The following is a 17,572-nucleotide window of genomic DNA, read 5'->3' on the forward strand; positions in this document are numbered from 1 at the left end:
TGAACCAGGATGTGATTACTTATGTGCTTAAGGTTATGCATGTATTTAAGAATTGCTCTGAATCTGGACTCATGAAAACCAGAGAAAAGGCGACTAAAAAAGAAAAAAGAAACAAACTGAAATCCACATTAAAAAATAAATGAGTTTCTGATTATTTCTGTATGTTCTTAGTATAAAGGTTGAATTGCTGCATATTCTTTCTTTGGTTTAAATATAAAAACAAAAACTTCTTTTTAATACAGTGAATATACTGTAATTCAGCAATTGCCGCTAGTGAAAGATAATTTAATTCAGTAAGTGATATCATTAATACTAAAGTAATTATTGACACAAGGTTGCAGCCTTAGCTATTAAACTAGAGGACTCATAGTCCTCTATGCCTGCTTGCACTTCCAAAACAGATCATGTAATTAGCTGGGAGAGGGTTAATCTTTCCAATATTGCTATCTCTATGGTAACAGGACCACATAGATAGAAGGAGCTGTGGAAATCATGAAAGCAGCCAAGAAGGCGGTGCTCTCCATTACGCCTCACTCTATGATATTGCTACCATAGAGAAAGAGAAGACACAGAGACAATATTTCAAGTATACAAAAAATCATCTGGAACACTGTCAGCAAGCCACAGGTTACTTGTTATCTCTCTCTGTCACCTGGATTGGAGCCTATGGAACAAATTTTGCATACGACTGTTTAAAACTGTTGTTTACTAGAAAGACAAAGAACAAAGAACATCTTTATGTAAGAATTGAATTATACTCCAAAAAATCATGAAATGTACAGCATGCTGCTCCTTATTTTTCAGACTCTGGACATCATTTTTGCACCTTTCCTGGTCAATTTAAAACTGTGGAGTAGCACCATGCTTACTGCTGAAGGCATGCTATTCTGGAGCAATGCGAAAAAAAAAAGAATGAAACATTCTGAAACATATCCAGAAAACTGAAAAAATAGATGCTTATTAGTTTGATAAATAAATAGTTAAATAAGTAAATAAAACCCAGAATATTCTTAAAAAATGCAAAAATACAAAAGACCTACATTTAGATTTCAATATTTTACAAAGATTAATGGGGAGAGAGAAGGATTAATTCACAAATTCTACTCCTAATCTGCCCCTTTCTTATAATCTTGGGCAATTCACTTAATCTTTCTATGCCTTGTTTCACCCATCAGTAAAATAAATATAATAAAATAATATTCTATACTTCACAGAGATATTGTGTGGTGCTTAACAAAAGTTGATGCATGCTCTTGAGGTCCTACAGGCTGCATATCAGACATGAAAAATGAGAGAAGCAGTTGAACTTCAAACTAAACCAGGCTTGCAGGAAACAGATTAGGTGGCAAATAAGCAAATGAGTAAATGCAAGACAAAGATTTTACATTATTGGTGCCCAATCCTGTATTAATTTCAGTGGCATTCCATTCAGATGGAGGGACTTACCCATACAGAGTTCAAGGGCCCAGTGCTTTTAACAATTGCACTTATGTTCAACTTTACTCATGTGAGTCATTCTACTGATGAAACTACTCATGCAAAAGGTTAAGCACATGCATAAGTGTCTACAGGATCAGGGCCTAAAGCTGTTATTAAGGGATTTATCTAAGGAAGTTATTGTATCACTGCCAATTATTTTTTCAAAGCCATAGACAGCTGGGCAAGTAACAAAAGACTAAGAAAAATAATTATGATAGCTATTGAAAAAATGTCCTGAAGATTATCATTCTGTACATCTGTGGTGCACAAACTTTTCCTGTTGTGTCCCCCCTTTACCAGTAATGAACTAAGTCTGTATGCCCCTTCCCTCCTCCATTGCTACACATAGTTATCTTAGCTGAGGAATTTGTGCTTAAGGCAGAGATGGGGTTAGAGGCAAAGTTCACATAAGGGAAGAGCTGGCCTTGGCCTGACCATGTACCCACAGTTTGGAGACAACTGCAGGAATATCAGAACAGTGAAGGAAGGATTGACCCCACCACTTTTAAAAATTGGAGATAGGTCCTTCCATTTTTTAATAGACACAAGGGCAAGGAACAGGAAAGATGTGGAAGAGAACAGCAAACAAGGGTAGAGTGCCAGAGTGAAGAGATGGCACAGGAGTCCATGGGGGAAAGGGTCCATCCCGGAGCTGGGCCACACAGCTTAAATGCTGGTGGCCCACTCAATTTTAAAGAGCTTCAGCTGCTCCTGGACCACCGTTGTACATGTAAGTTTTATCACTGCTAAAAAGCACTGAATAGACATGGAGAGTAAACTATGTTCTCACCATTACATGTTTTTCCTTCAGTTCAGGGTTGAAATTCATTGGCAGAACACTGTGAAGTTTGCTATGCCATTGGCCCTCTGAGACTAGTATGAATAAATACAGGGCTTCAATTTCAACAAAAACCAAACTGATACCTTTCAGGAGTGCTATATTAATAAAAACACTAAAACACCAAGTGTATTGATATTTAAACACTAGCAATATTTGAACAGGTTTATTAGTGAGCTTCTATGAAATCAAACCTCAGCAACATCTTGCTTCTTAGTCATGGCAAAAGACATTGTGCTTGTTTAATCTGTGGAGACTTCGTGGTTATTTCAGGATCAGTGTTAGGGATTTTGAAGGAAATATATTACATCCAGCTTTTCTTGCCCATAAATCTCATAGTTATCTTAAGATAATCATGACAGTAGCAGGACTAAAAAGTGAAATTGAGGGTTGATTATTCAGAGTTCAGAGATGGGACATGGTAAAAAGGTGCCACAATATTTTAAACAAAACATTTGTAATATCTACAAAACAGATATACTGCTCAGTCCCACAAACACCTTTTTACTTTGTGTACTGTGTATTATCATGACACCAGGTGTAGAGGGGAGGGATAGCTCAGTAGGTTGAGCACTGACCTGCTAAACCCAGGGTTGTGAGGTTAAGCCTTGAGGGGGCTATTTGGGGACAGAGGACAAAACAGATTTAAAAAAAAATCTATTAAGGATGGTGATAGGTCCTGCTGTGAGTGCAGGGGACTAGACTTGATGACCTCTGAAGATCCCCTCTAGCTCTATGAGGCAGGAGAACACACAGCAAGCTGAAGCTACTAGACTTGAACTTCCACTTACATTACCAAATCTGAAGGAGGACTGGCAGGAGAGTAAATCCAGAGAGAGGTATATACTGTGAATTGCATTGAGGTTGGAGGTTTAGAATGAAGCACCAGAGGGAGAAGCTGGGCAAGGCAAGGCTCAAATGGGAGGAAGGGAATCATCCATGTACCACCCACAACCCAAGTTCTGCCCATTTGGGATACCAAAATGAGATGCCACTCACAACAGACTTTGTAGGTGTTCAAAGTTGATCATACATGCTCTGCTGGGCACCTCAGGCTTGGTACCCCACAGGGGGATTTTAGATACACCCACGGGATTATCAAAGTGCAGGAACAAAAGGCAAGTGTCTTAGGGCCCTGTGATAATGACAGAATATGAATGTTCATTACAAACAAAAACCTCTACCCATCATGTTTATGAAAAAAAATCTTAAAAACATAAACCAAGGGTAACCAGTTTAATTGCTGAAATGTGCATCTGAATCTGGAGACAGTATCCAGTAAAGGCAGTCATTACAGACAGAGAGGAAACTACTTGGCCCCATGGTCAGCACTCAGAGTAAATTAGGCCCCTGCTGATCTGGGGAGATCTGGGCTGGTCAAGGGGAGGATTTGTGAATTGGCTGTCTCTTGGCAGAGATCAGAGCCCTTCCCCCCAGGCTCTTTTCTTCCCTCTGACCTTTTGCTTCTCCGCTCAGAGTGAGGAGGGGAAAAGTGGTGATAGTCTCTCAAATGCCTCCAACTTGTTACACCAAGAACATCATACACTGTAGAGTGCACAGATCTTTATAATATGGTCATCCCTTTCCTTTTGTATATGCCGTATCAGTAGTTAAGTAGTTAGCAATTTTAATATTTAAATCATTGTAATTGTATATTTGACTCAATACCTTAATTGAGATTAAGGAAAGTAATTAAGAAATCAAGATCTCTTCCATTGGTTTCTATTTGTGCAGATCTGTTCAATTATAAGCAATAATGAAAATAACTTTTTAAAAATGTAAATTTCACTAGTTAGCTTAAATTTTGAGATACAGTGAGATACTAGTGAATGACTGTACTTTTAAATGTCTTGGAGATCTAAATGCTGTGCTAGAAAGAGCCAAAAAAAGCCAAAGAGAGCAAAATTTCAGGAAGTGTTTATTTTTCTAAAAGTTTCAAATGTAACTTTCTGACTTTATATGAAATAATCTAGAAAATTCAAGTAGTATATTAGTGTATATTAATATTAGTCCATTAGTATACATCAATAACCTTAAAATATCTATATAACTGAATCATTTATTTTAGTATTCATAAAATTTTCATCACTTTTGATTTGAGGGAGTCACCTTCAAAAACTTTCAGCTGAATCAGTTATTTTTGCATTTATAATTTAAACAGTTTTGAAGAATATATCATTATAAATATATTTTTCAAGATATTCTATTTGAAAAAAAGGTTGATCAAAGATAAATAAATGTTGGATTTGGATACTGCTCTCTCTACCAGCTAAAAAAGCACTTCAGCATGAAACAAATACTTATCGTCCTCGCCTGTTGAACACATGCTGTCAAATATACTAAAATCAGTTTCAGATACTACAGCCCTCCTGAATGCTTCTATGGCCCTGATTGTGCAAAAGCTTATATACAAAATATCTTAACATTCAAGTCAATGGGACTCCTCACAATGCAAAAAGTTAGCTATGTGCATAAAAACTGACATGATATGGCCTAAGTGTGTTAAATATGGACTCTAAATTCGAGGGTAACGATTAGACATGGAAGGATCAAAATCTCCAGTTAGTTATAACCTTGGTGAAACCTTAACTCGGAAGTTTTGATTGACAATGCCATAATTCACACTACAGACCATAGCAATTATAAGCTGTTGTGTAGGCTGTCAGAGCTCCATGATACACCTTTTCCTTATATACTGTTTTTCCATTATAGTTAAAAAAGGTTATCGGTAGAAAAATGTCAAGTATGTTTTGACAGATGCGTATAACTAAATACATACAAATGGTATAGCTATTTTCAAGTGCCTTTGTGACTTCTAGTACATGCTCATAACTTTGAAAAAAAAATTAACTGAAATTCCTGATACTTTATCTCAATTCAAGAGCAATGTTTCAAAGTTTGAACTTTCACTAATCTTTTTAGCAAATTAACACTGAATATACACATTTTTCTGCTATTAAATGATTATTTAATTTTTGGACACACAATTTAAAATATTAAAGTCTTTACAAGTTTAACAGTATCAGAGGGGTAGCCGTGTTAGTCTGTATCTGCTAAAACAACAAGAAGTCCTGTGGCACCTTATAGACTAATAAATTTTTGGTGCATAAGCTTTCGTGGGCAAAGACCCGCTTTGTCAGGTGTTTTGGTAAGCTGAAGTTTTTCAGGTGGCTAGTTCTTATTGAGAACTTGCTTCAAAGCTAATTTTTGAGGGAAAGATTATAAAATTTTAAAAATCACTTTCACAATGTACTGTATAATATTTCCAGTTTTACTGACAATGTAATAAATTAAACAAATAATAACAAAGTATGCAATATTGTAGTTATGTTGGTCCCACAATATTAGAGAGACAACGTAAGAGAGGTAATATCTTTTATTGGTGAAAAAAATGGGTTTACAAAGAGGTGTTCTGCAGGTCTCTCTACATCATGGGCAAGTAAAATATGGCCAATGGACCAGATAAAGTCCACCAAACCTTCCAATTCAGCCTAACATACTTCTCTAAGCTACAAAAATCCCACGGCTAAACAAGACCCTCAAGCAGGCTCTCTGCCAGCCACACCCTCACATGCTGCTCAAAGCAACTAGCTGCTGGAACTGTGTGTGTCTCTGTGCTGCAAATCCCATGGGAGGGGAATCTGTATGCTGTCCCTGCTCCCAGCACAATATCGCAGTTCCCACTGGCCAGAAATCTGCCAATGGGAGCTGCCTGGACTATGTTTGCAGGCACCTGCAGCATGCAAATTCCTCCCTCCCCAGGCGCACACAACACAGAGATGCAAATGGCCCCAGCAGCTGGCTCCTTTGATTGGCGAGCAGGAGGGTGGGTAAGCATGTCAGGCAGGGAGCCTACCCAAGAGTCCCACTGGACTGTTGGCTAGGAGGTGCCAAAGGTAAATGCCTCACAGTCAGAGCCTGCACCTGGCACCCCCATTCCCTCCCTCCCTCCTCCAAATTTCTGTCCCAGGTAACAACCCAAATGCCTGCACCTCCTCCTGCTCCCCCACCTCTGGTCACAACTTCCTCTGAGACCCTGCATCTGCCCTCTACCTTTCCCCCATGTCAGAATCCTTTCCTGGACCCATATCTCTTCCTGGATCTTGCACCCCCTCCATCACCCTAATTCTCTGCCCTAGTTCACAACCTCTTCTTTCATCCAAACTCCATCTCTGTCTCCACATCTGCTCCTGCAACCCAGTACCCTTCCTTGAGCTCCCTTCTGCACCCAAGCTCCATCCCAGACTATGCACCTTCTCTATTAACATAGAAGAATGTGAACCTTGACCACTAACCATGTTCTTGGACTGCCCCCCCCATCAAAATTATTGCCCACCCCTGTTCTAAATAATGGTAAAGTTCATTATGTGATTATTTGTGTATTAATCTTCCACTGCTATTTCACTCTGAAGTTTCAGAATTGCATCGTTTTGACCATACAGCTCTAGATGTGAGCAGTGAAACCAGTAGAAATATTAGGCCCTGAGCCTACAAGACTTCATGCTTGTGAGCAGTGAGTATGCCTGCTGAACTTCATAGACTCACCCACGCACTTGAATGGTCAGATTTTCAAAGATTACAAATGAGGGTATGAAACCTAGCTCCCATTTGTGCCTTTGAAAATCTGCCCCCAGGTTAGGTAAGTAAAAATGTTTGCAGGATCAGGGCCTTGTTTACTTAATCTTTTTCTTTCTTCAAGAAAAGTTATATAATAGTCTCACAACAATAATTTTACATTAAGATTGTAATTTTAGGCCCGGACCCTGACCCTGCAAGCTACTCCATACTGATACAACATATTCTGGGCAAGCCCAGGGGTCTCTCATAGCAGAGAGTGCTTAAACAGTTAAAAGCCAAGTCCCAAGTGTATTCTCTAGTAGTTTGAACAGGGAACTAAAACTCAAGCATGCTTTACTTATCTTTTCTCCACAGCCTTATGTCACAGCAGCCATCTCAGTTTCCTCATCTGTAAAATGGGGAGAGTGACACCAGACTAGCAGGTGGGTTACATGTTTATGAAGTGGTCTGATGATGGAAGAGTCTATAAAGGTACCACAGTGAACACTTTCAAAGGGACCGGTAATGTGCCCGCACTGCAGGTGGGTAGTCTGTCCAGAGCTAGTCACTCTGACTAGACGCTTGGCCCACGGGTGCCCTGGGAGGCGCCCACGCAGCTGGCCGCCACTGCAGGGAGAGTTGCCTCGCTGTGTCTGAGGGCCAAATACAGCGCTGGTGTAAAATGACTTCTGGCAGCTGCTGTGGCCAAGGCAGAATCGGGCCCCGCAGCTGCAGCCGTGCCATGTGGGCGAGCGGCTCGGAGAGCCTCAAACTTCTGCGTGGCCTGGCTGGGGGCTGAGGTGGGGGGAGAGCGGCGGCGGTAACGCGAGCGCGGCATTGGCAACGGACTTGGGGGTGGACTAGTTATTATCGGGTTCGCTTAAGTTTCTCCAGGTCGCTCCCCCGCCTTTTCCTCTGAGTGTCCCTCTTCCCCCCCACCCCCCGCCGCCCCAGACCCCCCCTTTACCTTGACAAGTCCAAGGGGCTGGTGGTGACTGACTGTCTCTCTCCCCCGAGTCTAGGGCTCTGGGTGACATTCCCCCCTCCCCCCCTCATGAGCGGCGGTTGGGTTGCTAGCGCGGGAGCGCGCGCTAGCGGGGAGGGGGTGGAGCGCGCGCCAGCGGGGAGGGGGAGGGGCGGTATTGACAGCAGCGCGGTGTCTGTAGCGCTGCCTCAGCGCGAGCGGCTCTCCCCCTCCGCCCCCCCTCCCCTCATTCCCGGCATGCCCCAGGGCAGCGGGGCTGGCTCTAACGAATTTGAATGAAGAGCCCTGCGCTTTCGGCGCCATTTTCGAGTGATGCCCGATCGCATCGCTGCTGCGGGGGAGCCGGAGCTGGCGGGGCCGCTGAGCTGGGCGCAGACCGCCGCCAAAAGTAGCCGCTGCCCCCAGGAGGCGCCCGCCCGAGCGGTAAGCGGCCGTTGAGAGGTGTTGTCCGGTGAAGCGGGGCAAAGCTGTGTTCCGCCTGCGGGAAATATCCCCCCGAAGCCCTGTCGGGGAGCGAGCGCTGGGGATCCCGGCCCCGGAGGCTGCGGTGGGAATGATCGAGGCGGCGGGAGCGGCGTCCCCTCGGTGGGTCCGTCACTGTCCGCCTCTCCCCAGCTTGGGAGGCTCGGGGCTGCGGCTCTCTCAGGTAACTCCCCCCCCTCGGGCGTCTGAAGGGAGCATCTCCCGGGCAGTGACCCTGTCTGCGATCGCGCCCCCCGCCCCCCCTCCCCCGCCTTCGGGAGCGGCGCAGCCCCCAGCAGAGCTGGGCAGGGAAGTTAGAGCAGCAGGCGGGGCCCCGGCGCACCCTGAGCGGAGGGCGCCCTCCCAGCCCCACTTGGGGGCTGCCTCTCCCGTGACGTGACATGACAGGCTGTGTCCCCCGTGGCGGTGGGCATGGCGCGGCGGACCGGAGAGCGCTCGGGATACAGCGATTGCTGGTCCCTTTGCTCCGCAGCAGCCAGCCGGGCTTCCCTCCCGCCCCCCGCAGGGCTTCTAAACCGGGGTAGGGCCCCCGGGCAGCCCCTGTCCTCCCCCCCCTCCCGTCTCCTTTCGCTGAAAACAGGTTGACTCCTCTGCCTCGGAGCTCGCAGCCTCCCACTTTTTAAGATCGTAATTTCCCGTGCCACGATCTCGAAGCCGCCTTTAGCAGAGACGGTTGTGCGGCCGCTCGTTATCGCATTTTATCATCTGCGCCCTTTTGGCTCATAATGAAGGACCAACGGGCTTTTAATTGTCTGTCAGCCAGGGCTGGGTGTTTTTAGCATTAACCCCCGAGTTTCTTTCCTGAGCTCAAAGGGAGAACGTAATTTGAGGCCGTTTGAATTGTCAGTTATTTGTAGGTGCTTTTCGTCTTCTCCTCCCCCCTCTTCCCCCACCCCCCAACATGGGTGATTGTCGTCCCCGGAGGCAGCGGAGCCTAATACTGTGATTAGAAGTGGCCATTCACCATCTCTTCTCCGCCTACTAAATTCTCCGTCTCTGTCACCCGGGTCGCTATTTGTCATTGGCTTATCTATTTTTTGGAGGCTGTTTCTATGTCAATTTTCCGTGGCCAGCAATTCTCGGTCTCCCCTAGGTTATGAGTATTTGTGCTTATGGTGATCTGCAGTGTGCTCACTCGCGCAGCCTATGTGATGAGCGATTACCCCGCTGCATACACATAATATGTGACACTCTGTGCCTTTCCCTCCACGACGCTGTTTAACCCTGTCGGGACTGGATTTGCCGTGAGCGCTCACTTCATAGTTGTGCAGACACCAGAAAGACATTTTTGCTGCAGCAATTATTTGGTGAGAGTGAGTAGGGGGATAATAATGCACAGGGCGCAGACAAGTTAACGCACTGCAAGCTCAGAAACAGGCAGACCTTCTGGCTCCATTCCAGATACAATTTCTAGCGCTACTTTTACTCCTCTGCCTACTTCCCTATTCGCTTTCCGCCGCCTGAACCTTTCTCATATGCGGAAAGACGTATGAATATTTTCCCGTATACTGCTAGATCCCTAGGCACCAATCCGCTTTCTTTGAGTACGTAGAACTCACAGGGAATCCCTGGGGATGGCGTGTGCGCAGTGAATTCCGGATCGGGCCCTCGTTTATGTGCACTTCAGAAAATACTGGACCAGAGTATGCATTTCCACTGATTGGCTGCATGAATGCATTACTGGGCTTGAAGGTTGGATCGTAGGATTTCTCAGCTTCTCTCTCTAACGCCCCCTCCCTTCCCCTCCCTGCCCCCCCCCGCGCATCCATCCACTCTCTGGTTAACGCCAAGAGTGTGCGTTTTGCTTAGCACCCTCTGCACCGAAAATAATGAGTTAACCTAGGAGGGACGTACAGAAGAGTTGGGGTGCAGAAGTGGTGTACAAAGGATTTCTGTGTACATAGCTGAAGGCTTGTAGCCTTAAAGACAAACACAAATCTTTGAATGTTGGCTGGATTCTAGGCATTTTCTATGTAAGGCAGAAATACAATAGTTTAAGAATACATTCTTACTGTGAACTGTGTGCGTTTCTTAGTTTTTAAATCCAGAATACAAATAAGACTATTCAGTCTGTCTATTCAGGCACAATTATTGTTAGTTTGTCTCTAATTTATCTTTTCAGTCTTCACAGCTAGAAATTTAAATTTCATCTGTTAAATTGGAATACTAATACTACCTTGTAACACTTCAGCACTTATTTCTTTGGGGGTACGTGATTACTAGTTAACTGTTTTAAGAAACATTTTTGATGTGTTGTGTAGGAATGTACATAAAGCTGTTTCTTTGCAGCTGAGTGAATACTTTTAAAAATATCAGTATTTGAAGAGATTTACAATATTTAGCAATGGACGTAAGCTTGTAAATACTGACTTTCGCTTTCAAGGAAATAACTGTCCTGCCTCATAGCTAATTTAGAAAACAGAACAGGTAAGTATTGTACAGGTGCGTATGCTTTATTTCATTCTCTGACATTCAAGTACATAGCATACATAGTATGCTTTATTTTAGTCTTCTATAATTAAAATATGTGTAATTATTAGGTATTTAACTACATAAAACAATGGTTACTCTTTAGCTTCATTTTTATTTCAGAAGTTTATTGTTTCCATTTTTTAATAATGATATAAAAGTGGGTGTGGCCAAAAAGAAAGCAGCAAGCAATCTGATACTAGAATACAGTGCACTTTTATGTAATTTATATAGCTTTCCTGATACTTGATTTAGTCATTTGGTGTATTTGAGAAATTCACTTAGTTTCAATTGAACCTCATAGGACTGCTTGTATTTTTCACCTTAGTTAAAATGTCAAACATTAACTGAGGTTTACTTGGCCTTATAAGAGTTTAATTTGTTATTTTCTCTAAATATTTTTGTAGCTCTAATAAATATGTATTTATATTAGACCCATAAATTTAAGGTTATAGTTATGCACTTGTGATCAGATTACCACTTATAATTTTGTCTTTAAACATAATCAGTATCATCTTTATAAGTATGTTTCTGTTAAGCCTGTTCAGTTATTTTGTGTCTTAGAAAAACTTTTCAGATAGGCTACAGTTGTCCTATTAAAAGCTAATGTTGCACTGAAACTTCACAAGAGGTACAGGGTGTTTTTAGTGTTGTGTTTTTGTCTCTCTTTTTGAAGTGTAAATCTGCTGAAGATTGAAGAAACTTTTAATAAATAAAAAGGACTATCTCTTAGTAATTTGGCACATAGATAGCTATTACTGATACTGTGTGATATGGTATTGAAAATTTATTGTAGTAACACTTTAAGACAGACTATTGTAGTTAACTTGTTAGCTAAATATTAAAGTTAAAGTATGCCATCTGTGGTCTTTTTATTTTTTAAGGTTAATAGAATCAAGACATTCTTACCATTCCATGTGAAACACAAAGCTACAAAGGAAACTTATTTCTAAACTTACTAATTTCAATTTCTAAGTTAATTGTTACTGTCTCAGTATATATTACAATTTGTAGTTACATATTCCTTGAACTGCAGACACACTACCTACCTATAGGTATATTCCTCAGGGGGAATTTATGTAACCCATATTTGGATGTCATAAGGCAGTCCTAACAGGTGTATCAAAAATTCGGGGGAGTTTTGTGTGTATATACACACACTTCCTATTTTTATATACAGAATAGTGATGTAACAGTCTGTGTATGTAGCAACTTACTATTTTTTAATATTTGAAGTAGGAAATGTTAAACTATACTTAAAAGGAACTGGGAGACTTAAATTATGGTCTCTGCATATTCTGGAAGTATTTGTTTTCTTAGGTGCAGGTTTTTTCCCCAAAGTCAGTTACTTGTCATTCCAGCAATTACATTCATTACTCATTTCGTCATAAATTATCAAATGTAGAGCATCTTTAGACTTATTTTGATTATCTGTGAAAGCTGTAGCGAATAAAATATAGGATTTTTTGTAATAAAATTTTTAAAAACAGAAAATTGTTTTTAAAGTATGTAAATATATTTGGGGAATATTTTGAGTATATATTTGCAACTTTTAAATAGCTAATAATCTAGTACTAGAATAAGTGGTCAGAAAAAATTCTACCGTTGTTATTAATCATATTTTTTGTGTGGGCCAAGCTGAACAAAATCACTTTATTTTGCATAGGTAGTGTGTTACTTTTCTGTGGCTTTTTACACACTAGTTTAGAGGTAAGTTATTTAATTTTTGTCTTTGGTAATAATATATATTTTAAAGTAGAAATAATAGCAATGTACAGTATCTACAAATATTGAAGAAAAGATGAGACAACAGGGATATGGAAGTTGTATAAATTTTAACGTAAATGAAAAAGTTGGTTTGCAGTTTTATTTATTTTGTGAATTATTGGCGCTTGCACTATAAAATTGCTGATTACTCACTGTTTTAATACCTATCAAACTGGAATGTTTATTCTTTTTAACTCTAAATTATCATGAATATTTTTTCTTAATTTTGTGTGGTACACTATATTTCTGAGATGGTAAGAATTGGCCTCATTTAAACTTTCTGTCTTTGTTTAATATAACTTAAATCAATGCCTGTATTGATTTCTTTAACCCTTTATTGTAATTTTTTGAAAAGGCCTAATTCTGCTAAAATATTTCATTTGTGCAAGTCTACACATTAGAGATTTAATGGGTCTGTAATTCTGACAAATAATTTAGTTCTCAGCTTCATTTATTTTTGTGTAACTGCTTCCATCTGTTCTGCATGAAGACTGGAGGTGGATAATGTAACTTCACCTTTAATGCAGTTATGCTGTAAATTTTACTATTTTTAATTGTCTAATATTTGTGTCTGAGAGTTCATTGTCTCTGTACTTTTAAAAGCTAGTTTTTATTTGCGGAAAGTAATAGACTTCAAGATCTTTCATTCTGAACAATTTTAAAAATTTCAGTAGTTCATCTTATCTAGAATACAAGTATTATTGTGTATATATACAGAATGTTGTATAAATACGAATGTATAGCCATTATTTTACGAAAGAATTTCTAAGAAAACTTTTTCAGAATCAAGCTATGGTCTCCGTTTTACCTGAAACTGAAAAAACCAGCAGTGACTCTCAGTCATCTTTATTAATGTCTAAAGGAAACCACTATTGAAAGTAGCAAATATATATACATATAAGATACATTTATATATGTATATATATGTTCAAGATACACATATATATATCTCCCCTGTAAATATAGATTATTAATAAATGTTGAGAATTAGGTCAAATTGACTCAGAAATCCACTATTTGTTCATCAAGTAAGTTGTCCAATTGTGTTAAGATTTGCACTTGATCATTATTTTAAATTTTTTGTGATAATATGAATGTGTATCTTCAAACTTCACATTTAACATACAAAAAGATTATATGACTATTTTTTTATAAAAAATAGTGAACAAAAGAAATGGTTTATTGGCTAGATATTTTTTCCAAGTTCTTTGTTTCTAAATGGGTGGGAGTGGAGAAGTTGTACTGGGGAAGCTAAAGAAAAATATACTTTTACAATAAAAGTAAGTTAGCCTTATTTAATACGCTGCTTTTTGTTTTAATAAAACTTGAAAATACAGTTAATGAGTAAAGAGCAAATATACTGAAAATATTTGCAAACAGGTGACCAGCTCTAGTCATCTGCTGCTTGTTTATTAGACATAATTGGGGATGTATCTTGTCATAGCATCAATAGTTCAAAAGCTAAATAAATCTGAACATTTGGCTATGTTAATTCCTGGTTTCTTCCTGTAAATATTTGAAATGACCATCTTTATTAGGTTTTTGCCCTATTTTTTTCTAATTAATTTCATGATCATACTCCCCGCCCCCCCTCCTTTAAATTGTGTGTGACTGCAAAACTATACCATTCCATTAGATGTTTTAGAGTAACCTATTATGTTTATATAATTCTTCCCTTCTTAAAAATGATCGTACTGCTGGTGTATTGATTGGATTGCTGGTGTATTGAGAAAAGAGGACTAAAACTGTTTTAAAGAAAACACTACATGCTAAACATTTGTTGATAAAAGTCAGTAGTGGATTTTAGGAAATACCTCAGTGCACACATTAATTGTTAAATGTTTACAGTGAACTGTTTAATTTTTTTCTCCCCCTTACTTCCCACAAGAATACACTATAGGGAGAATGAAAGCAGAAACATGCTAATCTGATTTGTTTCAGGAGGCTACTGATAATAGAGAAGCATATCACAGGTGTTCCTAATAAAGTCAGATTGTTTTTTTTAAAAAAGGTGTTTTTAAAATTAGGATTTTCCTTAACATAGACAAAATGAGGGTCAACTTGATGACCTACATCTATGTTTGGGGATCAGCCATGAAACTGTGGGTGTCAGAAATATGTTATAGTACATGACATTTTTATTGCAGGTTTTGACCTTTCAATAGAGAGCTGATTCTGGAGAACAACTTACTTCTGTGATTGAAAAATTCGCCCTGGAAAGCTGATGCAGCATGAGAATGGTATAGATGATATTAACATTTCACGTATTTCATATGCTCTTTATTTTTAAAAAATGCACATAGTAATAGTATTTCTTTGGTTTGGACATAATAACAGTGTTATACTGAGTTAAAGATTTTCTGTTTGCTGAAGTTATTCTTCACATTCACTCCGTAAAGTTTTAAAACTAAATAAAAAAACAGTCTCCATTTCCCTCTGAAGACAGTCTGTGTGTTGTGGCCAAAATATGTACAAAAAGCTGAGCTTGCAACAGCCTTGCTCATTGGAGTTACATAAATTCTCCATATAGTGTTGTTCTCATATTCTTGTATAGGGAATTACTACTGCTAAGGCAAAATAATTATAGTAATGGATGATGCAGCAGTTATTTTTAAGTAATTTTATTCTGTTGCCAGTAGTGTGTGTGTGTGAAAGAGAAGAAAGGAGAAAATAGCTGAGTGCATTTCAATGTACTGTCGAAAAATTAATTTTTAAAGTTACTAATAACTAGCAATTTCACAATTAAAGCAATATAGAATTTGCAAAATCAATTTTTCAAACCTCACCTATATGAAGAGTTGTAAAAAATTAAATTTATCTTGGTGTGTACAAAAATATTTAAGTATTCTACATTAACACAATGCATAATTTAAGAATAATAAACATGGAATATACAATACTCATCTTGTAAGTCCTGCTTTGCACTAAGTGGTAATTTGGTTGAAACTGAGAAATCCATTCAAAGTAATCAAGACCGCTCTACTTGTATATGAATAATCTCAACTAACTGTTAAAATAAACAACTGAAATTTAAAAAGTAATTGCACCAAGATCAAACAAATTTATGTTTAAACACTAAACATAGCAAGATACATTTTGAAGACTTTATTTCTGTGATAAAATGCATTGTGGCAACAACTAATTTTATGAACATACTGTAACATTAGCAACTGGAGTATTCAGCTTGCATAGAGATTTTAGCTTTAATCAAATCTTACTGCCTTTTTAAATATATGTCTTTGCAGAAAATAATTGTACCAAAATGTATAATATAAACTTTGCTTTTAAAAGCTGTAATAAGCCCATTCAGTTGTTGACTATACCTAAAAATCCTCCAGCAAATCCACCGATGTGTAAAATGTATCTCTCCTTACTCCAGGAGCTAACTTCAAATCTGATTGAAAGATTGCAAGTGGTCAGCAATGACGCACAGTATATTGTAATAGTATTTTAGTTAAAAATAAATAGTTTTTTTCTTACAGAATGTATAGGAACTATTCTATATAGTATGACAATTTTGTAGCTACTGTAATCCTTTTACATAAAATTTACATCTGAAAGCCAAAACTTCAAATACACACAATATAAAATGTAAAATACATTTGGACTAGAGCATAACTTTATATTTTGAGAAATCTTATACCTTTTCTTTATTTTATTGTAAATGGGCAGTGAAATTTTTTAAATCTTTATTAGAATAAAACAAAGTTATTATTTTATTGGGATTTTATTAATAGTCTTGTTTAGGGTAATTTGCATACCATGCAAAGTTTTTACACTTTAGAAGCTGTTATGAACCTCTGTTCTTGATTCAATAGATAATATTGAGTTATAAATAATTTGCTTTTCCAGTTGCCCTAAGAATATAAAGACTTTGTATTAATGTTAATTATTTTGTTTGTGCTCGTTTTTTCTGTGAAAAAGTTACAATCTTTTTAATGAAAATCAGAATTACACTGGTAGGCGAAAGTATCTAAAATCCTCTTGTTACAAATTCAGAAGATGAAAATTTGATGAGGTATTCTTCAGTCTGACTAAAGTTGAGGCTATGTCTCATGTAATATTTGAAAGAAAATATGCTGTCTATAGTTTAAATAAAAATCCAGAGGATTATTGTAAATTTATGGTCTAATGCTGCAAACTCTTAAATACACAAATAGTGCTAAAGACTGCTATGAGTAAGAATTAGCAGGATAATGGCCTTAGTATTTGCAATCCCTTGATTTTTTTTAAAAAGATTTTTTTTTCATAACACTTGGTATCCTTAAATGGATAGTTTTGAAATATAGTAATATTTTGCAGGAGTTATCTCAAAATGAGGAATTAAAAATGTGTACCAACACAGTTACTCAAAAGGCTTATTAACTGACAAGCTCAAATATCACAACGGAGTGCTACTGTAAATAAACTTGTAAATTTTCGTTATAAAGTGAACTTTTTTCATCTGTTGATTTTCTTATAGAAATTTGTCATACTGAAACCCCTTCTATATAATTCACAACCCAAAATAAAGTATAGTGACTTTCTAGAGGGATGTAAGAGCATGTGTGTGTATGTTTTCTTCTCACACTTAAGCTGAATTGCTGCAATCCTTATTTAGGTAAAACTGTTGACTGCAGTGGGAGTTTTCCTGAATAAGCACTGCAATGTGGGGCCCCTAAAAAGAATTGGTGTGGATATTTAAACATTACAATTGAAAATTTCTTTTTTTTAAATTAGTCTTCATTATCTAAGAGTAATTGACAGTGAATGGGATAAAAATGCACACAATTTACTTTTTTACAGAGCTACGTATGTGTAATGTTTTGTGACCATTTTTATTATTTCTTCTTTAGGTGCGTACACAGAACTATACAGAGTGGTTGGCTAAATAATAGTTTTAAGAGCTGGCAACACGTGCTTATATAATAGAGCATAAGTCTCTAAAAGTGCTGTTGCAGATTATGTTGTCAGTTTTCCTATGTTTTCTTTAAAGTCTTAAGTCAATTGAAATG

At 38.4% G+C, this 17,572-nt stretch overlaps 2 long non-coding RNA genes across 8 annotated transcripts in view; one reads left to right on the forward strand and one right to left on the reverse strand.

Moving 5' to 3' along the window:
- Nucleotides 1-8,030, reverse strand: part of LOC142009464 (uncharacterized) — a 63,574-nt gene extending 55,544 nt beyond the window's left edge. For 5 of the 7 annotated variants that reach the window (XR_012644484.1, XR_012644481.1, XR_012644477.1 and 2 more), the window contains exon 1: nucleotides 3,317-6,604. This is a non-coding gene — a long non-coding RNA (uncharacterized LOC142009464). Of the gene's footprint in view, nucleotides 1-3,316; nucleotides 6,605-7,841 lie in introns of those variants that run through there. The other 2 variants (XR_012644483.1, XR_012644478.1) reach the window with 1 other exon arrangement.
- Nucleotides 1-17,572, forward strand: part of LOC142009458 (uncharacterized) — a 107,612-nt gene that overhangs the window by 50,944 nt on the left and 39,096 nt on the right. The window contains exon 3 of the long non-coding RNA XR_012644474.1: nucleotides 14,726-14,818. This is a non-coding gene — a long non-coding RNA (uncharacterized LOC142009458). The remainder of the gene's footprint in view (nucleotides 1-14,725; nucleotides 14,819-17,572) is intronic.

The sequence above is a fragment of the Carettochelys insculpta genome, chromosome 1, assembly GCF_033958435.1.
Source record: "Carettochelys insculpta isolate YL-2023 chromosome 1, ASM3395843v1, whole genome shotgun sequence".
Classification (NCBI taxonomy): Eukaryota; Metazoa; Chordata; order Testudines; family Carettochelyidae; genus Carettochelys; species Carettochelys insculpta.